This window comes from Triticum urartu, chromosome 4A (assembly GCF_056163025.1).
Source record: "Triticum urartu cultivar PI428250 chromosome 4A, HENAU_Tu73, whole genome shotgun sequence".
In the NCBI taxonomy this organism is placed as follows: Eukaryota; Viridiplantae; Streptophyta; class Magnoliopsida; order Poales; family Poaceae; genus Triticum; species Triticum urartu.
Window position 1 is genome coordinate 591,729,400 of NC_141876.1, and position 21,207 is coordinate 591,750,606.

The 21,207-nt window shown below is 59.9% G+C and overlaps 1 pseudogene; it reads left to right on the plus strand.

Moving 5' to 3' along the window:
* The first annotated feature begins 4,008 nt into the window (after positions 1-4,008).
* LOC125554353 (uncharacterized) lies at positions 4,009-5,616 on the plus strand (annotated as a pseudogene).
* The last annotated feature ends 15,591 nt before the right edge of the window (positions 5,617-21,207 follow it).

Consider the following 21,207-nt stretch of genomic DNA (forward strand, 5'->3'; position numbering starts at 1 on the left):
GTTGACTAGCTCGTTGATCAATAGATGGTTACGGTTTCCTGACCATGGACATTGGCTGTCGTTGATAACGGGATCACATCATTAGGAGAATGATGTGATGGACAAGACCCAATCCTAAGCCTAGCACAAGATCGTGTAGTTCGTATGCTAAAGCTTTTCTAATGTCAAGTATCATTTCCTTAGACCATGAGATTGTGCAACTCCCGGATACCGTAGGAGTGCTTTGGGTGTGCCAAACGTCACAACGTAACTGGGTGGCTATAAAGGTACACTACGGGTATCTCCGAAAGTGTCTGTTGGGTTGGCACGAATCAAGACTGGGATTTGTCACTCCGTGTAAACGGAGAGGTATCTCTGGGCCCACTCGGTAGGACATCATCATAATGTGCACAATGTGATCAAGGAGTTGATCACGGGATGATGTGTTACGGAACGAGTAAAGAGACTTGCCGGTAACAAGATTGAACAAGGTATAGGGATACCGACGATCGAATCTCGGGCAAGTACAATACCGCTAGACAAAGGGAATTGTATACGGGATTGATTAAGTCCTTGACATCGTGGTTCATCCGATGAGATCATCGTGGAACATGTGGGAGCCAACATGGGTATCCAGATCCCGCTGTTGGTTATTGACCGGAGAACGTCTCGGTCATGTCTGCATGGTTCCCGAACCCGTAGGGTCTACACACTTAAGGTTCGATGACGCTAGGGTTATAAAGGAAGTTTGTATGTGGTTACCGAATGTTGTTCGGAGTCCCGGATGAGATCCCGGACGTCACGAGGAGTTCCGGAATGGTCCTGAGGTAAAGATTTATATATAGGAAGTCCTATTTCGGCCATCGGGACAAGTTTCGGGGTCATCGGTATTGTACCAGGACCACCGGAAGGGTCCCGGGGGTCCACCGGGTGGGGCCACCTATCCCGGAGGGTCCCATGGGCTGAAGTGGGAAGGGATCCAGCCCAAAGTGGGCTGGGGCGCCACTTTCCCCTAGGGCCCATGCGCCTAGTGTGGGGAAACCCTAAAGGAAGAGTCCTAGGAGGGGAAGGCACCTCCTAGGTGCCTTGGGGGGGGGGGAGGGAATCCTCCCTTGGCCGCCACCCCAAGACCCATCTAGGGCTGCCGCCCCTCTAGGGGTGGGAACCCTAGAGGGGGCGCACCCTCCTCCCTCTCCCCTATATATAGTGAGGCCTGGGGCTGCCCATAACACGTGATCTGATCTCTGCCTATTGGTGCAGCCCTCCCTCTCTTTCTCCTCCTCTCCCGTGGTGCTTGGCGAAGCCCTGCAGGATTGCCACACTCCTCCATCACCACCACGCCGTTGTGCTGCTGCTGGATGGAGTCTTCCTCAACCTCTCCCTCTCTCCTTGCTGGATCAAGGCATGGGAGACGTCACCGGGCTGTACGTGTGTTGAACGCGGAGGTGCCGTCCGTTCGGCACTAGGATCATCGGTGATTTGGATCACGACGAGTACGACTCCATCAACCCCGTTCTCTTGAACGCTTCCGCGCGCGATCTACAAGGCTATGTAGATCCACTCCTCCCTCGTTGCTAGATGACTCCATAGATAGATCTTGGTGACACGTAGGAAAATTTTGAATTTCTGCTACGTTCCCCAACAGTGTGCACCGCGAGCTCGTGCCCGAGCGACGAGGCAGCCGGTGGAGTCGAGAAAAGGAGCCCACGCTCCTTGTCTCGAGCGGGGACTGCACGGCGGCTACGTCCAGCGGACGGGACAGAAGTGCCGCGAGGGAGGCCGGCAAGAACCCTGCGGTGGTGGATCCGGATGTGGCGGCGCTCGACATGGCGGCGGCGCGATCGGAAGTGAGGCGGCGGCGGCGGTGTCGGGTGTTTACGGTTTTGGCGGAAGTGTACGTAACCTAGCGTGATACCATGTAAGACAATAGGTTTGGGGAGAACCAGCACCTCTAAGAATGACCTATCATATATATATATATAATGAGTGGGATACAACGTTACAATATACACATATGAATATGAAAGCCATACATTCTAACAGTGCCAAGGGCCAGATCCATAGACAGTTCTTTAGCTTGGTTATCATCTTTTTTGGGGGTCAAGAAATCCTGCATCAAGCCACGCATGCATGTAGCCGTCAACTTCAGCCATTGGGTAATTAAGAAGATGGTATCCTTGACTGGATTTTGTAATTAATGATCGTTGACTTGCTGCACATAAATGCCGCGGTCAACTGAAATTGTAAGGGCATCTTCAATGGTAACCTGTAAATTTTCTTCTGCATCCGTCCGTGGACAGGGGACCAGTTCATGGACACGTATGCGGAAGGACACCATCTAATGTTAGCCGTGTATATTTTGACAATAACTCAAACTAACCGAACGAAATTCGATCAAATACGACCGGATTTTATATAAACATGGCTGGATTTCAAATGAACATGATAGATTTCACTTAAACTTGACGGATTTCATCTCCACGTGACGAATTTCATTATATTTACATTAACTAAACGGAGCTCGTCCGGCTAGGTCTAAATGGTCGACAGTGCCCGTTCCCGTGCCCGATCATGAACCAAGAGAATCGAAGTTTTGCCTTTTTCAGCTCTGCCTCGACAGCTCTACCTCCATAACCTCCGCTTCTGGAGGCCGGGAGTCGAAGTTGTCCGCCTCCACATCGCCGCCAAGCGATTAATCGACCGAAGATGCTCAGCCCACCAAGCTTGGTGTCGATGGGAGGGGAGAAGCGGTGGCCTTCCTGGGACACGAGCCACGGCGACTTACCGTCCACTACTCTTCCTCACTGCCGGCCGCGCCCGTGGAAGTGTCGGCTTTCTCATGGTCGTGGCGTCGGGGCGCAGCCTCGGCGATGTCCTCATCGTCGGTCTCGCCGAACAATGCCTCGCCCGCCTCGTTGTCGTACTCCTTGCCGGCAGTCGCCACCTCCGCCACCCGCTGTCGGTACCGCCAGTGGGCGAGGCAGATCTCCTTCTCCTGCCCCGACGCCAGCCCGTCCTAGAGAGCTTTGGCGGCCGAGGGATCCATGGTAGGGACTGGTGCAGAGAGAGTTGACCGTGTCTATGGTCAGGGCACCGGGGCAACGGTTTATATAGCACTCATGAGCGGCATAGGGACGGACGGGGGGCGCTGGAGGAGACGCCTCGGAAACCGCGTGCTATCAATGCGGGCGGCAGATGGACGGACAGACAGTCCTCGTGTCGTTTGAACGCAAGGCAGTCGCCTGCATTGGGTAGCGGCGCGGGCGGCACTCTCTCGGCTGGCGCGCCGCTGCAATGCCAGCGCCAGTGAGCGGCCGCGACTGCTCTGGCTGGGCATGAATGCAGGCCCTGACGCTCTAGAGCGGCGCTAACGAAAACACGCGGGAGGAGGAGGGTTTTTTGGTGGGCGAGGGCGACCAAAAGTGGGCTTGGGATCGGTGCGGACTCATGCAAACCTTCTTCATGTTTGTCTTCGGTTTGCGGGAAAAATCACGTTTGAATCGCGCCGCGGCCCGATACCAGATCGCGTTGGATGGCTACCGCAGTTAGAACAGTTGCGGAAGGTTTGAGGGTCGGCGTTGGAGATGCCCTAACAATATTTTTACGAAATTTATAGGCTTTGGCCTTTTTGCTGGGTGAATCTTTAAATGACTAAGTCTTACAAAGATTTGGTAATAATTATGAAGATGTGATTGCTGACTGAATTTTGTAATTATGAGTCGTCAACTCGGCGAGGCAGTCAACTCGAAACGCAACAATAATTTTTAAAGCAATTTTAGATGGTTTTGAGTTTTTTTGGGGTGAATTTTTGGTTTTACTATAACTTGGGAAGATTGCATGGTGCTCTCACCTCGTCACTGCAAATATGCTTAGCTGTTAGTTTCCCTCCATTTCTCTATTGCTTCAAACAAGCTTGTTGATGTAAACACAAAGTTAATTAAGTGATCAAGGAGTAGGAGTGAAGAATTGAAGGAGGAGAGAGGAGCATGGCGAGTGCTTCAGCTCAGCTGAGCAGCAAGCCACGCTTCGTCTTCTTCTTCTTCTTAGTCTTCTTCTCATTGTCGCTCGTGTGCTGCGCCGGGGCGTCCAATGGCGCTGCCGCCACGAGCGACGAGGCGGCGATGCTGCTGGCCATCAGGGCGTCGCTCGTCGACCCACTGGGGGAGCTCCGGGGCTGGGGGCTCGGCGCCGCATTGCGGCTGGAAGGGCGTGCGCTGCGACGACCTTGGCGCGGTCACCGGCCTTGACCTGGCGGGCATGAACCTGAGCGGCACCATCCCGGACGCCGTCCTCGGCCTCACCGCGCTCAACTCGGTCTTGCTCCGGGGCAACGCGTTCGCGGGCGTGCTGCCGACGGCGTTGGTGTCAATCCCGATGCTCCGGGAGTTTGACGTCAGCGACAACGGCTTCGCCGGCCGGTTCCCGGCCGGCCTCGGCTCTTGCGGCTCGCTGGCCCACTTCAACGCGTCTGGAAACAACTTCGTCGGCCCGCTCCCGGAAGACCTCGGCAACGCCACAGAGCTCAAGACGCTCGACATCAGGGGCGGCTTCTTCTCTGGCACGATCCCCAAGAGGTACGGCAGGCTCCGGAAGCTCAAGTTCTTGGGGCTCGCGGGCAACAACCTCAGCGGCTCTCTCCCGGCTGTGCTATTCGAGCTCACGGCGCTGGAGCAGATCATCATCGGCTACAACGAGTTCACCGGCCCGATCCCGGCGGCCATTGGCAAGCTCAAGAACCTCCGGTACCTTGACATGGCGATCGGCAGGTTGGAAGGCCCCATCCCACCCGAGCTGACCGGAGGCGTGCCGGACTAACTCGGCGGTTGCGCGTTACTCAACGCCCTCGACATGTCGAGCAACCGGCTCTCCGGCGCGATCCCGACCGGCATCGTCTCGTGCCACCGGCTCGCGTCTCTGATCCTCGGGAGCAACCGCCTGACCGGTCAGATCCCCGGCGCGGTGGCGACGATGCCGGCACTGTCCGTCCTCGACCTCTCCAACAACTTCCTCTCTGGCGAGATACCGAGCAGACTAGGCAGCTCGCCGGCGCTCGAGATGCTCAGCGTGGCGCACAACAACCTCACCGGTCCCGTGCCGGCGACGGGGCTGCTGAAGACGATCAACCCCGACGACCTTGCCGGGAACCCGGGCCTCTGCGGCGGCGTCCTGCCGCCGTGCACAGCCCGCGCTCCGCGGGCTTCATCCTCCATACCCCGGCGCTCGCACGTGAAGCACGACATCGCCGCCGGGTGGGCAATCGGCATCTCGGTCACACTCGTGGTTTGCGGAGCCGCCTTCCTCGGTAAGGTGCTGTACCAGTGGTGGTATGCCAATGGTGCTGCACGCTGCGCCGCCGCCGAAAAGGACGGAAGCGTCTCGACGGCGTTCCAGCGGCTAGGTTTCACCGGCGCCGAGGTGATCGCGTGCGTCAAGGAGAACAACATCGTCTGCAGCAAGTCCAGCCACCCCTCATGAAGTGGTTCACAGCTGAAGAAGAAAAATGAAGCAATAACTCGATCGGATGCGATAGCGTAGGAGCACGTGCACGACCATAATAAGTACTCACAAGCTTTGAGTATTCATTGAGCACGGATGTACTGTACTAGAGTACTCACAAGCTTTGAGTATTAATCTTCTTCTGAAAAAGAAAAAGAAAAAGCATCAACTATTGATGAATAAATTTGTGTTTATACAACACTTAGAAATCAAATCTACGCGAATATGTAAACGATGGCTCGACTTGAGGGATGGCTTGGAGCTGAGATCAACTCTAGTCGAACCCTCAAAAGGGTTTAACTTCTCGGATGCCTCCACGTCAGCACCGCTCTCTTTGCCTCTGCCTTGCGTTGCCACCACCTCGACCCGCGGTACTAAGATTTGACCGCCGCATGCTGTTGTTGTCTGAATCGACAAATCTAACCATCACCGTAGCCGCAAGCTCATCGATGAGGAGGGCCACCACGTATCCGCGTTTCTCTGGAATGTTTCCACATAGCCACTCCGAGCACCGACCACCACTGCCCACTCAAGATCCATGTTTCAGCCGCCGCCGCTGGAGAAGTATTGTGGTGTGTGGCGCCCGCCATGTGGCACTTGGGCAGCGGAGATTCGCAATCCAGACATGCGAGAGAAGCGTTAGCTCTGCACCTAAAATAGGGTATAGCATATTATACATGTACACGTATTTATATACATATGTAATTGTATTTTGATCATCTATATATTAAGACGTGAGGCTGGATGTTAGCCACTAACGCAAAACGCTAAACCTACCTCTTCAACTTGGTATCAGATAGCCAACGGGCCGCCGCGCGAACCCTGCGCCGCCGCCCGATCCATCCGCCGCCGCCACCACGCGCCGCCCTTCCGGGCCGCCGCCGCCGCCTCCGCGAGTTTCCTTCTCATCCGCCGCGCGCCGCGCGCCGCCCTCCTCCGCGCCGCCGCGATGTTGTCCGCCGCCCTTTCGCTCTCCAACAGCGTCGGCACCATCACCTCGCCCGCGGCTGCCACCGTTCCTGCCGTCCGCGCTGTTCCGGCAATCTCCATCCGCCTTGGCCGCCACAACTTCATGCTATGGGGAGGCATCACCAGCACCGTCTTAGCTGGCGCCAACCTCCATGGCTACCTGGACGGCACCACGGCGGCACCCGACAAGACCATCGCCGTCGGGACTGGTGATGCTGCGACGACCGCTGCTAACCCGGCTGTCGGGTGATAGGTGCGACATATGCCAACGGGTGGCTTATCATTGTGGGAGTCAATAAGACGTCGCCGGTGCCTGGAAACGGGATGAGGCGAAGACATGCACGCCGGCGAATCTTACCCAGCTTCGGGGCTCTCCATGGAAATAACACCCCTACCGCTGCTCTGCGGGGTCTCCGCATGATCACTAGATGAATAAGTAGCTACGCGATGCTCCTTGAGCTGTTTGGCAAGAGGAGGAAGAAGGGCAAGGCTTGCTCTCTTCTCCTCCCTACATGGTGTCTAAAACTAGCAGGGATCGATCTCCCTTTGCATGGATGCCCCGGGGGGTTTATATAGGCCTACCCCCGGGGGTACAACGGTAATCCGGCTGGGCGCGGGGCCCAGCCGTCTGTGTCTACGCTCTCCGGCTTCTGCGCCGGCTGCTGGGGCCCGCCGGCTCATGGGTCCCGCCGGCTGCCGGCTCCTTGGTTGACAGGCAGGCCCCACTGTCCAGGGCCTTGTCGGCGGCTGGTTACTGTTGCTTAATCTTGGTGACGAGGGCTTCGCCGAGGTGGGCATGACTACAGTGCCGCCGCCCGGCGGGCGATCGCTGTAGCCTCACCGCGTCTTGTCTCCTTAATGGGGCGTCTTCTTCGAGGGAGGTGGCAAGCCGGCTGTGGGGAGCCGGCTCTATCTTGGGCCGACTGGGGGAGGCCTGGCCGCCTTCGGGTGTCTCTCTGCCCGAAGGGGCCCACCGCCCATGGGCCGCGCCGGCGGTCCGTCGTGGTTGACATCAGGGTCATCATGGCAACAGTGCCGCGCCGAACGGGTCATGGCCACCCGTACGGCGCACTGTGCCAGGCGTGCTCCGGGATTCGGGGGTGGCAGGCTTCACTGTAGCCACGCCCCGTCACATCGCCGTTATGTGGATGCAGACTTCGAGGGTACGATCTTGACTGCTTTATGGGAGCCGGCTTCTCAGAGCCGGCCCTCCCGCGGCGTTTCTTCATGAGGGCTGAAGTCGGGCCGCCTTCCGATAGCCGGCCTGGAGACAGCCGGCAAGGGGAAGGCGGCCCTGTGTCTTGGATTCTTGAGGGCCGAATCGGCTCGTAATTTTTTCAGAAGGGCCAGGGTGAGTCGGCTAGGCTACCCATGGTTATTTACTCCGACAGTAGTCCCCGAAGCTAATCGAGCTTCGAGGCGGACAAAGGGACGAGAAGCTAGGTCAGCTTCCTATCCCGAGGGGCCGGCTTTTGCGTGTGCGCGCCGTCTTCGGAAAGCTCCGTTTCTTGTAGGCGGGAACGTGGGTCGCCCTGCGAGCTGACCCCGCGCCATTCCACGGGCCACGTGGCGAGGAAGTCCTGCCAACGCATGCGCGCGACGGGACGCCGCCACAGGCCCGGGCCCGCCACTCGCGGGCCTCGGTCCGAGCACGGATCTTCTGCGGCCCACATGGACCGCTCGCCTCCCCGCGGCAGTTTTATTCTGCCATCAAGGCACAATAATCGCGGGACGTGGGGGAGTGGGCGCAGTTGATCCCCATGTCCCCCCACGCTGCGCCTCCTCGGCTCCGCCGCGCGGTCTATAAGTAGGAGGAGGAGGGGGAGCGGCAGAGGCTCGCGCGCTCTCCCTCACTCTGCCCCTTCTCGCCCTCCTTCTTCTTCTCTTCGCCGCAGCAACTCTTCGCAGCGCCGTTCCGCCGTCGTTTCGTCTTGCTCCCCGCCGCAGCAACCCTTTGCCGCGCTGTTTCGCCGTCGCTTTGTCTTGCTCCCTGCCGCATTGCTCCCATGGCATTGTCGAGCTCGTGGGATGGCTCCAACGTCCACGAGGACCACGTCGAGTTCCTCCGCCGGACGCGGCGTCTGCCCGGCGAGAACCTAGTGCGGGTTCGTCAAGCGCCGGCGAGGGAGATTTCGCCGGCACCGAAGGAGGGCGAGCGGGTGATCATCCGCTCGCACTGCCTGCGCAGCTTCGACCTCCCGACGAGCGGATTCCTTCGAGCCTTCCTCGAATTCTACCACCTCCAGCCGCATCACCTCACGCCCAACGCGGTGATGCTGCTGTCGGCCTTTGTCACCCTGTGCGAGGGTTTTCTTGGAGTTCTCCCCACGCTCGAGCTCTGGGGGGAGTTCTTCCAAAGCAAGCTCGGCACCGTCGTCGCGGGCGTGCCCGCCCCCTGCGGAGCCTTCATTGCCATGAGGCGGGCGAGCGAGAACAATCCGTTCCCGTCCATTCCGCTGATCCAGTCGGTGAAGCTTTGGCAGAAGTCTTATTTTTATGTGAAGAACGTTGCCCAGCAAGGCGACTACGTCAACCTGCCGGCTTACGTAGCCGGCCCGCCGGCTGGGAGGCAACCTTCATGGAGCTACCGAGCCAGGTCGCTGTCTCAGGCCGGGAACGCAGCCGTCTCCCGGCTTCGGGTGATGATCCAGTCGGAGGGCCTGACCGGGGCCGACTTGGTGGCCGCCTTCGTGGAGCGCCGGGTTCTTCCGCTCCAAGGCCGGCCTCACATGATCTGCCAGATGAGCGGCCGCTTCGACCCGTGCCGGCTGAGCACCAGGGAGATGCCTCACGCAGAGGTGTCTTACATGGTGAATTACATCTCCAACTGCAAGCTCGCCGAGGATTGGTGATACGGCAAGGAGCTGTATTCCCGCGCCAACCCTCCGCCTTCCGTAAGTTCTTTCTTCTTTTCTTCCTTTTTGTAGCCGGCCTCATGATAGCCGACTCTTGATCAATTGGTTTGCTTTTAGTAGAACCCTCTTCTTCCGCTGACAGCCGGGGCCGCGGGGGTAGAGCGCCAGCTCCTCCCCGACCGCACGGTGGACGACGCCGACGATCCGGACCTGGGAGCGGCCGCCATGGAAGACGCCATCGTGGGGGAAGGTGACGAGGCCGGGGGTGCCGGACTCGGGGCCAGCTTCGAAGACTGGCCGGACGACGACGAGGTCGAAGAAGCCCCGCACCGCCAGCCGGCGCCTGATCATCAAGGTGCGGGCTCGTCCGCCGTGCCGGCTGCCCGTGGCGGCGCGCAGAAGCGCCGGGCCGCATCGACCTTCTTCGGCAGCCGGCCGAAGAAATCCAAGGCTTCCACGGCGGCGACCAAGCGGGATGAGGTGGCCGCGAAGGCGGCCCGCTTCCGCAAGGTGGTGAAGCAGCCGCAGGCGGTCTCTGCGTAAGTCGTTGAATGTCTTGCGTATATTTTTTTTGTCTTTTTCGTCCGAAGCTCTTCTAAACCTTTCTTTTCTTGCCGGACAGGGCGCCGCTTTCTCTCGAGCGAGGTCCTGGCGGCTCCGTAGTCGGGCCGACTGGAGGGTCCTCAAGCTCCCGCCGCGTGGACCCCCGCGCCGACCTTAGGGAGGCCATGGAGCAGAACGCGTGGGAGGCGCGGGAGGCGGCGGAGCGAAGGACCGCCTAGGCGACGAAGGAGCAGGCCGACGCGGCGGCCAAGGCCCAGGCGAAAGCGGCAGCCGCGGATACGGAGGCGGAGGCCTCACACAACCGGCCTCCGCTGCTCGTTGTTTCCCTCCGCGCCGTGGCCCCCAACATTCCCGTGCCCCCGTCGAAGGAGGTCGACCAAGGCCTGCCGATGATGGAGGGGCAGGAGGACCACGTGATCTTCGTGGAGGGGGCGTCGCAGACGGCGTCGACTGGAGCGGGCCAAAGCGGCCAATCAGCTGCGGCGCCAGAGCAGCCGTCCAGGGGCGAGCCAGAAGCAGGGGCCGGCCTCGAGGTGCAGCCGGCATTGCGCCGGCGCGCAGGGGGTGGCGCCTCCGCGCCGGAACCGCACCGAGCAGCGGGCGCCAGCCAGACGGCGGAGGCCCTGGAGGCGGCCCGCGCCAGCACATCTGAGTGGACTCCCAGCGGGGGGACGGGCGAGCTGAACGCGGCGGCCCAGGAGGTCCGGAACCGGCTCCAAGCTCAGGCCGCCTCGCTGCAGCGATACACTCAAGAGTTTCTCTCGACGCGGGCCGTCATCCGGGTGAGTCTTCTGGCCTTGGTTATTTTGTTCTTTTGGTTTCTTCCGTGGGGGCGCGTCAGCGCACCCACTGGGTGTAGTCCCCGAGTTCCGAGCCGGCTGCTGCGCAGGCGGCTTGGAACTTACTAGGTTCTGACAACTTAACTTATCCTTGCTTCCTGTATAATCTTTTAGGAGTATCACAACCTCCATGCAGCCGCCTTCAACTCCCAGGCTCAGGAGCTGGGCAGGAGAACCGAGGACCTGACCAGCAGCCGGCGTGCGTATTTGTTTCGTTCATCTCCTGTGGGGGTGCGTCAGCGCACCCACTGGGTGTAGTCCCCGAGATTCGGGCCGACTGCTGAGCAGCCGGGTCAGATCTTCCTTGACGACTTCACCTTATTAATTTCCTTTGTCTTCATGCTTGCAGGAGCCAATGCCGACTTGAGGGAGCAGCTCAGCGGGGCCCAAGCCGCCCTTCGCGCCAAGGAAGCCGAGTACAGCGCCTTGGTCCTGGAGCGTGACCGCCTGGTCAAGAAGTTGGCCGACCAGGAGGAGAGCCATAAGGCGGCCCTGAAGAAGGCACAGGACAACGAGGACGCCCTGAAGGCCGAGTTCGAGACCGAAGCGGCGGGCTGGGCTGAAGCGAAGCACGCGCTGAGCGAGGGATTCACCCGTATCGAGGATCTGATCGACGGTAAGCCGCCTTCTTCACTCCCTGCTTGCCCTTTGATCCCTGATTTGTGTTCTGACTTGTGCTACTTTTTGTTCTCTGTGCAGACTACTTTCCCGGCTACTCCGTCTTCGCCACCCAATCCATCGAGGCCCATCGCAAGGCACGCCGGCAGGCGGGGGCTGAAATCACGCCGGACGCAAGCCGGACGCTTGAGGAGCAGCTCTTGGCGGTCCAAGCCCGGCTGCAGCCGGCTCACCGTATACTCCGCCGCCTCCAGCGCGTTGGGGCGCAGGTGTTGGCCACCCTCTGGCCAAGCGAGACGATTCCCCGCACCCCGAATCGGACTGCCGACTGGCTGGAGGTGGCGGTTGGCTTCTTTGAGGCCTGGAAAGCGTCGGCAACCCGGCTTGGAGCTGGGCGGGCGCTGGAGTTCGTCCGAGCCTGGTATCCGGGGCTGAACCTGGACCAGCTGCGCACCTGGCGGCTGGAGGCCGACGAAGAGTTGGAGGAGGTGCGGCCGGCTATCGCTCAGCGCGCTTCGACGATCGCCGAGTGTACTGACATCAGCGTCTTCGCTCCTGAGATCAATGACGGCGGTGTTGCCCAGCCGGAGGAGTGGTTCGGGCTGGACCCGGCAGCGGGTGAAGACTCGGCAGAGGAGATCGCCTCCAGCGATGAAGACGAAGACGACGAAGGAGAGGAAGGCGAAGACGTTGAGCTGACTGGTGAAGCGGGCAGCCAGCCTCAGCCTGATCGTGCCTCCTGCAACAAGGCGCGTGCTAGCGCGCCCTCTGCGGGAGGCGGTGATCATGCCGAGGTTGGCCAGCCGGCCACTCCTCCAGCCGGCACTGCCGTCTCCACCAACCTACCCGACTCGCCAGTCGCTCCCCTGGCCTAGTCTGCCGTCCTTGTTTTTTCCTGCTTGTTGCCTTTTGAACAACTTTATTAAACTTGCACAGTTCCACCCACTGGGGGTGTATTCGAACTATGTTGAATGCTGGCCTTTTGAAGGTCTTTTATGTAAATATTATTGTGTGTTTGGTTTCCATTCATGTACGCTTTTTATCCTTAGGCTGTTTCCTTTGCCGCCTTCCCCTTCTGGGAAGGAAAGTACTTGAGCTTTCTTAGATTGGAGCGAGGTGAATGGAAGCCGGCCGGCCGGCTACTCTGGTAGCCGGTCGGTGGTGGGAGAAAAACCGGCTTTTGTTATATTAGTCCGTTAGTCCCTAGCCGTTTTTCGTGTGGGCACCCGTTCCTGCCTTTAACTCTTGCCAGCCGGGCAGCCGGTTCTTCGAACTGCGACTTTTGGCAAGAGAAGGCTTGGGAGCCGGCACACTACTTGTCTGACTGCGGGTAGGACTTCTAATATAACTCCAGGCGGCCAGTCCCCGGGCCGACTAGTCGAACCCGGTGCCGGACGAAAGAAGTGAATGCAATGACAAGACCATAAGCATGATACTTTTCATTCATAGATAAAAGATGGCAGTCCCTGAGCTCTCCTCGGGGGGCCTATTGTCTCGTACTTAGTACAAAAGTTAGCGTGATACGTACTACATTTCAACTGTAAAACCTTCGGAGGAGGTTGGCGTTCCACGGTCGTTCCGATTCCTTGCCGAAGTCGTCGATCTTTCGTGCCTTCGGCTTCTGCGCGTCGATCAGGTAGTAGGAGTCATTGCCTAAGGCTCTGCTGATGACGAAGGGGCCCTCCCAAGGGGCCGAGAGCTTGTGCTGGCCGGCTGTTCACTGGATCAGCCGGAGCACAAGATCGCCCTCTTGGAAGGATCTTGGTTTGACCTTCCGGCTGTGGTAACGGCGCAGGCCCTGCTGATAGATAGTGGACCGGCTGAGGGCTAACAGCCGGCCTTCTTCCAGCAGGTCAACGCCGTCTTCTCGTGCTTCCTTGGCCTCGGCTTCCGTGTAGATGGTCACCCGAGGCGAGTCGAACTCGATGTCAGTTGGGATGACCGCCTCGGCACCATATACGAGGAAGAAATGAGTGAAGCCGGTTGACTTGTTTGGTGTAGTGCGCAGACTCCAGAGGACAGCCGGCAGCTCATCGAGCCAACAGCCGGCTAGACGCTCTAGTGGTACGATCAGTCGGGGCTTGATGCCGGAAAGGATGAGGCCGTTGGCTTGCTCGACCTGGCCGTTTGACTGCGGGTGGGCAACGGACGCTAGGTCCAACCGGATGCCTTGCGTCGCGCAGAAACGTGCCAAGGCTCCCTTGGCGAAATTCGTGCCATTGTTAGTGATGATGCTGTGTGGTACGCCGTACCGAGTTGTTATATCTGCGATAAATGTCACGGCAGTCGGCCCATTCAGCTTCTTGATCGGCTTTGCCTCAATCGATTTGGTGAATTTGTCCACGGCGACAAGCAGATGTGTCATGCCGCCGCGCGCCGTTTTGAACGGGCCCACCATGTCCAGTCCCCAAACGGCGAAGGGCCAAGTGAGAGGAATGGTCTTGAGTGCTGAAGCCGTCATGTGTTGCTTGGAGCTGAAGAGTTGGCACCCTTTGCAATGTTTAACTAACTCCTTGGCGTCATCCAAAGTAGTCGGCCAAAAGAAACCATGGCGGAAGGCTTTGGCAACGAGTGATCTTGAGGCCGCATGGTGGCCGCATTCTCCTTGGTGGATGTCTCTGAGGATTGCAATGCCCTTCTCTTGCTCGATGCATCGCTGGAGGACCCCAGTGACACTGCGCTTGACGAGTTCTCTGTTGACGATTGTGTATGCTCCGGCTCGGCGTTGGACTTGTCTTGCCTCTACTTCGTCAGCCGGCAGATCTTGGTTTATTAGGAAGTTGAGGATGGATTGAGCCCATGATGGAGCTGCGACTTCTTCTATTGCCAATGCGGCTACTGCGACCAGGGCGGGCGGGCTGGGTGGTGAAATGTTGGAGTCGGTCGCCGCCTGTCGTGTTGGTGCAGTCTCCGGGCCGACTACCGCAGTCCCCGAGCCGGGTGTGGCAGTCCCCCGGTCGGGCGTAACTACGGAAGTCCCTGAGCCGCCTGCTGATGTCCCCTGGCCGACTATCGAAGTCCCTGGGTCACCTTCTTGGTTCTTCAAGCCGGGCCCGGCTGTATCGGGGTCAGGCGGTACGAAGATGGAATCGGACTCTGGAGACGGCTTGATAGACGGCTTGAGGAGGAGTTGTAGAGAGACACCGGTTGGTATTGCTTGTCGAGTGGAGCCTATTCAAGCCAGGGCATCAGCTGGCTCGTTGTCGGCTCGTGGTACGTGGAGGAACTCGCATCCTTCAAAATACCCGCTGATCTGCTGAACGAGGAAGCTGTAGCTTCCATATTTGCGTCCTTGGCATCCCAGTCGCCGGATGATTGCTGGACCACCAAGTCCGAGTCGCCATAACATAGGATCCGGCGAATGCCGAGTTCTTTGGCAAGCCAGAGCCCGTGTATGAGCGCCTCGTACTCGGCCACGTTGTTGGAGGCGGCAAAGTGAATTTGCAGCGTGTATCTGAGCTTGTCCCCTTTGGGAGAGGTGAGGATGACGCTGGCTCCCAAGCCGGTGCGCATCTTGGACCCATCGAAATGCATGCGCCAATGAGTGGAGTCGGGAACCGGCGGTAGGTACTGGGTCTCGGCCCAGTCGACGAGGAAGTCGGCCAATGCTTGGGACTTGATGGCGGTGCGAGGCTGGTAGAAGATCGTGTAGGAGGCCAGCTCGATGGCCCATTTCGCCACCCAGTCAGATGCATCCCGGCTGCCTATGATCTCGGCCAGCGGGGCGGTGCATACAACCGTGATGGGATGCTCTTGGAAGTAGGGCTTCAGCTTCTTGGCGGCGAAGTAAACGCCGTAGCACATCTTCTGGTAGTGCGGGTAGTTCTGCTTCGAGGTAGACAACACCTCGCTCAAATAGTTCACTGGCCTCTGGACCGGCTGGGCTCGACCTTCTTCTGGGCGCTACACTATGATGACGGTGCTGACCACCCGGCTGGTTGCGGCGATGTAGAGGAGCATGGGCTCTTTCTCGGTCGGCGCCGCCAGGACAGGCGGCGTGGCCAGCATCTTCTTCAGCTCGTGAAAAGCTTGGTCGGCTTGGTCATTCCACTCGAAGTGGTTGGTCTTCTTCATGAGGCGGTAGAGGGGAAGAGCTTTCTCTCCGAGCCGGCTGATGAAGCGGTTCAGGGAGGCCAAGCATTCGGTAAACTTCTGGACGTCTCGAAGTTTGGTGGGAATCGCCATTCTCTCAATGGCCTTGATCTTTACTGGGTTGCATTCGATGCCGCGTTCGGAGACCAGGAAGCCTAGGAGCTGGCCGGCTGGCACTCCGAACACGCATTTCTCGGGGTTAAGCTTGATTTGGAACCGACGTAGGTTCTCAAATGTTTCCTTGAGGTCTTCCAGCAAGGTGCCACGCTTCTCTGTCTTCACCACAATGTCGTCTACGTAGACGTGGGCATTTCTGCCGAGTTGCTTGAGGAGGCACTTCTGCATGCAACGCTGAAAAGTGGCACCGACATTTCTCAAGCCGAATGTCATAGTCAGGTAGCAGAAGGCTCCAAGTGGCGTGATGAAGGCGGTCTTCAGGAGGTCTGCCGGATCTAACTTTATCTGGTGATACCCTGAGTAAGCATCCAAGAAACTCAACAGCTTGCATCCGGCCGTGGAGTCTATCACTTGGTCAATCCTTGGCAGGGCAAAGGGATCTTTGGGGCAGGCCTTGTTGAGGCTCGTGTAGTCTATACACATGCGCCACTTGTTGTTCTTCTTTAGCACGAGGACCGGGTTAGCGAGCCACTCTGGAAAGAAAACTTCCATAATAAAGCCGGCTGCCAGAAGCCGGGCTATCTCCTCTCCCACAATCCTGCGTTTCTCCTCCGACAGTCGGCGGAGGGGTTGTTTGACCGGCTTTGCGTCTTCTCGGACGTGTAGTTTGTGCTCGGCGAATTCCTTCGGAACACCCAGCATGTCCTTGGGAGACCATGCAAAGATGTCCCGATTCTCACGGAGGAAATCGGCGAGCTCGCCTTCCTATTTGCTGCTTAGGTTTGCCCCGATGACGGCAAACCTCTCTGGGTGCTCGGGGTCAAGAGGTATCTTCTTCGTCTCCTTGGCCGGCTGGAAAGATCCTTGAGCATCATGCTCCTTGGGATCGGGGGACAAGGCCGACTGCTTGCCGGCCATGGCCACGACTCGGTCCATCATCTTCTTTTCTTCGGCAATCACAAGGGACTCGGCCAGCCGGCTGCTGGCTGCTGCGCACTCAGAGGACTTCTTGTAATCTCCGGCTACGGTGATGACGCCTTTGGTGCTCGGTATCTTCATCTTGAGGTATGCATAGTGGGGAACTGCCATGAACCTGGCCAAGGCAGGTCGGCCAAGCAATGCATGGTAGGGGCTCTCCAGGTCCACCACTTCAAACCAGATCGCCTCCCGGCGGAAATTCTCCTTGTCCCCAAAAAGTACATCAATCTTGATCTTGCCAATGGGGGCGCAGGACAAGCTGGGTACGATGCCATGGAACCCAGTCCGAGTAGGCATGAGTTGCTTCGTCTTGACATTCAGCTTCTCCATGGTGTCACGGTACAGGATGTTGATGCTGCCCCCGCCGTCTATCAGCACGCGGGAGAAACGGGCAGCGCGTCTATCTGTTGCAAGGGTGGCATCCAAAACCAACGCATAAGAGCCAGGAGACGGCATCACCTCTGGGTGGTCGGTCCGGCTCCATCTGATAGGTTTTTCTGACCAGTGCATGTGCTCGGCGGGGTTGGCAGCAACCATGCTGACTTCTTGGTGCTCTCGGCGTTTGCTGCGCCGGTCTTCGGGCTGGCTCGTAAAGATGACATAGGCGGCATGCTCGTCGGGGAACTCATCGTGCACGGCTCCGACCGTGGGCCGAGCGGCCGGCGGCTGCGGAGCCGGAGGCGGCGGATCGGCAGGCGGAGGCGGTGCGAGCCCTTCGCCTTTGGAGATTCGGGTGAGCCAGTGGCACTTCCAGGTCGTGTGGTTGGACGGCTTCACGCCGCTGTGGAACTTGCACGGGGCGTCGAGAGTCTGTTCGTAGGAGAAGGCCGGCTGCCAAGCCGGCTTGCCGCCCCTCTGCTTCTTGGGTGCGGGCCGCGCTTCGGGCTGCTTGTCTTCGACTGTTGCCACCTGCCGACTGGTGGAGGGCGGCACGGGGCCCTTGCGCTTGTGGTCGTTCTGGTGTGGGCGTCGGCTGGAGTCCCCAGCCGGCGTCTTGGGCGCCGGGTTGAGTACCTTTCCGGACGCGTCTACCCGGAGTTCGGTCTTCATCGAGGAGTCGGCGGTGGCGTACTTGTCCGCTATGACCAGAAGCTCGTCGAGGGTAGTCGGCTCGTCGCAGAGGAGCTTGTGCTTGAGGAGGGTGCCTTCTCGGCACCCGGCAGTGAAGTATTCTATGGCTTGCACCTCGTGCACCCCTTCGCAAGAGTTGCGGAGCTCTGCCCAATGCGTGAGGTAGTCGCGAGTGGACTCGGCGGGGCCTTGTACGCACAAGGAGAGCTGTCTGGGCTTGGGAGCCCGCTTGTAGGTGCTGGTGAAGTTGCGGACGAAGGCTTCTGTGAAGTCTAGCCAGCTGTTGATGCTGTATGGCTTGAGGCTGTTGAGCCAGGTCCACGCCGTGCCCTGCAGCATGAGGGGCACGTACTTCACGGCAACGCGCCTGTTGCCGTTGGCTATGATAACCGCCGTGGAGTAGTCGATCAACCAATCTTCCGGCTTCACGGAGCCGTTGTACTTGGGTGTGTCTCTTGGGAGCGAGAACCCTTTGGGGAAGGGCTCGTCACGGATGCGGGGGCCGAAGCAAGGCGGGCCGACATCGTCTTCTTCTTCTAGCGCCAGGGATCACGCCAGGCGGTCGATCCGATGGCGGGCGTCGTTCTCGCCGACTCCTTCGCGGCGGCCTAGCCGGCCGCTGAGAGTCGGATGCGCAAGAGGCGGCAGGGTGGGATATCTCTCTCCATGGGGCCGGGGCGGAGGCGGGTTGCCCCGCCACTCCACGGCCCGGGGGTGGCCTTCTGCGTCTCGCTCGATGGAGATTTGGGTTCGGCTTCGGCTGGGAGGCGGCTCTTTCTCGCGCCGCGCGCGGATTTTGCCCGTAGTCGGCGTTCGGGATGTCGTGCCGTGATCTCGGCATGGGGGAGGGCTTTCCGCGCGGGCGTCGGCTTCGTGCTGCCGTGCGGCCGCATCGATCAGCTGCTGGATGCGTCGGGTCATGTGGGGGAGTTCTTCGGCTCCCAGCCCATCCAGCTCGTCTACGGCCGCCTGGGCGGCGCGCAGGTTCTCGAGCGGAGTGGCGTAGACTGGGCGGTCGACTCCTAGCGTATCAGCGACGACAGCGCCGCGCTGTCTGACAACGCCGGCCTGGCTGGGCCCGCCTGGGGGCGGCGTGCCAAAGGCGGCGCGGTCGGCCTCGCGTCGGTGGGCCTCAGCGAGGCGTCTCATGGAAACCAACTTCCGGCCCTCCGCGAGGAGGGCAAGGCGGCGAGCTTCCAGTGCTTCAGCGTCGGCATCGGCCGGGAGGGGGATGGACAAGTCGTGGACCGCCGCGTGCGGGGCGTCGTGGGCGCTTTCGTCGGAAGCGCCGCCGTGGCCGATGACCATCACCTCGGTGGTGACAGCGTCGTAGCCATCGGCCCGGGGAAGCGGGTCATTGTAGATCGCGACGTCGGTGGGGAAAGTGTCGAGTGAGGCCGTGTCGGAGTCGACAGGCATCGGATCGGTGGAGCCAACCGGCTCCAAGTCCACGGCAGGCTCGCCGGAGACGTGGAGCTGGCCGAGGAGGTTGACAAGGTGGTCGGTGCCCGCGTCGGAGGCGAGCTCGTCGGAGATGAGGGTCTTGTCAAGGAGATCGGCGAGGCTGCTCGCCGCACAGATGTTGGTGACGCCTTGTAGCGCGTCGTGGCAAGCGCCATCGGGCGTGCCGGGCTGGCTACGCTCGCGGGGGAGGAAGAGGGTTCCCGTCCAGAACAGGTCTCCGGACGACGGTGCACCTGGCCCCACGGTGGGCGCCAAATGTCGGGTGGTAGGTGCGACATATGCGAACGGGTGGCTTATCATTGTGGGAGCCAATAAGATGTCGCCGGTGCCTGGAAACGGGATGAGGTGAAGACATGCACGCCGGCGAATCTTACCCAGCTTCGGGGCTCTCCGTGGAGATAACACCCCTACTGCTGCTCTGCGGGGTCTCCGCATGATCACTAGATGAATAAGTAGCTACGCGATGCTCCTTGAGCTGTTTGGCAAGAGGAGGAAGAAGGGCAAGGCTTGCTCTCTTCTCCTCCCTACGTGGTGTCTAAAACTAGCAGGGATCGATCTCCCTTTGCATGGATGCCCCGGGGGGTTTATATAGGCCTACCCCCCGGGGGTACAATGTTAATCCGGCTGGGCGCGGGGCCCAGCCGTCTGTGTCTACACTCTCCGGCTTCTGCGCCGGCTGCTGGGGCCCGCCGGCTCGTGGGTCCCGCCGGCTGCCGGCTCCTTGGTCGACAGGCAGGCCCCACTGTCCAGGGCCTTGTCGGCGGCTGGTTACTGTTGCTTAATCTTGGTGACGAGGGCTTCGCCGAGGTGGGCATGGCTACAGTGCCGCCGCCCGGCGGGCGATCGCTGTAGCCTCACCGCGTCTTGTCTCCTTAATGGGGCGTCTTCTTCGAGAGAGGTGGCAAGCCGGCTGTGGGGAGCCGGCTCTATCTTGGGCCGACTGGGGGAGGCCTGGCCGCCTTCGGGTGTCTCTCTGCCCGAAGGGGCTCACCGCCCATGGGCCGCGCCGGCGGTCCGTCGTGGTTGACATCAGGGTCATCGTGGCAACAGTGCCGCGCCGGACGGGTCATGGCCACCCGTATGGCGCACTGTGCCAGGCGTGCTCCGGGATTCGGGGGTGGCAGGCTTCACTGTAGCCACGCCCCGTCACATCGCCGTTATGTGGATGCAAACTTCAAGGGTACGATCTTGACCGCTTTATGGGAGCCGGCTTCTCGGAGCCGGCCCTCCCGCGGCGTTTCTTCATGAGGGCTGAAGTCGGGCCGACTTTCGATAGCCGGCCTGGAGACAGCCGGCAAGGGGAAGGCGGCCCTGTGTCTTGGATCCTTGAGGGCCGAATCGGCTCATAATTTTTCAGAAGGGCCAGGGGGAGCCGGCTAGGCTACCCATGGTTATTTACTCCGACACCGGCATACCACCATTGGTGGACTCAGGATCAAAAGGTCAAGGGCCTCCTTCTCACCTCCATGGAGGAGGGCATCGTCTGTCAGCTCATCAGCTGCGAGACGGCGCAGGCGGTATGGACGACCGTCGATGCCATGTACGGCGCGCAGAGTCGCGCTAACATCCGTCACATCCGGCGTCAACTCCAGACACTGAGGAAGGAGGAGATGTCCGCGACTGAGTACATGCACAAGATGAAGGCCCTCGCCGACACCATGGCTGCCGCCGGCTCTCCGATTCATGATGATGAGCTCATTGATCACATCCTCACAGGACTCGGCTCCGCGTACAACCCCATCGCCGCTTCCCTAGGTGTGAGTAACGCACCTATGCCCTACTCTAGCTTCTACTCGCTCGTCTTGTCATTTGAAGCATTGCAGGCTCAGCAGAGTGCGTCGGAAGGGTGGACTCCCTCGGCCAATGCCGTGACTCGCTCCGGCCCCTACGGCCAGGGCAGACGCACTCCCTACTCGGAGCCCTACCCCTCCCAGGGTGGGGGTCGCCCGACCGATGGCAACAGCCAACCCGGGCATGGCCGCCAAGGCGGCAACGGTGGCCGCGACCGCAACCCCTCCTACACTGGCAATGGTCGGCAAGGAGGCAGGGGTAACGGCAGCAACAACGATGGCGGTGGCCGTTGCAACAATCGCTGGCGCCCCCGGTGTCAAATTTGCAAAAACTGGGGGCACGAGGCCGATGATTGTCGCAAGCGCTATGACCAA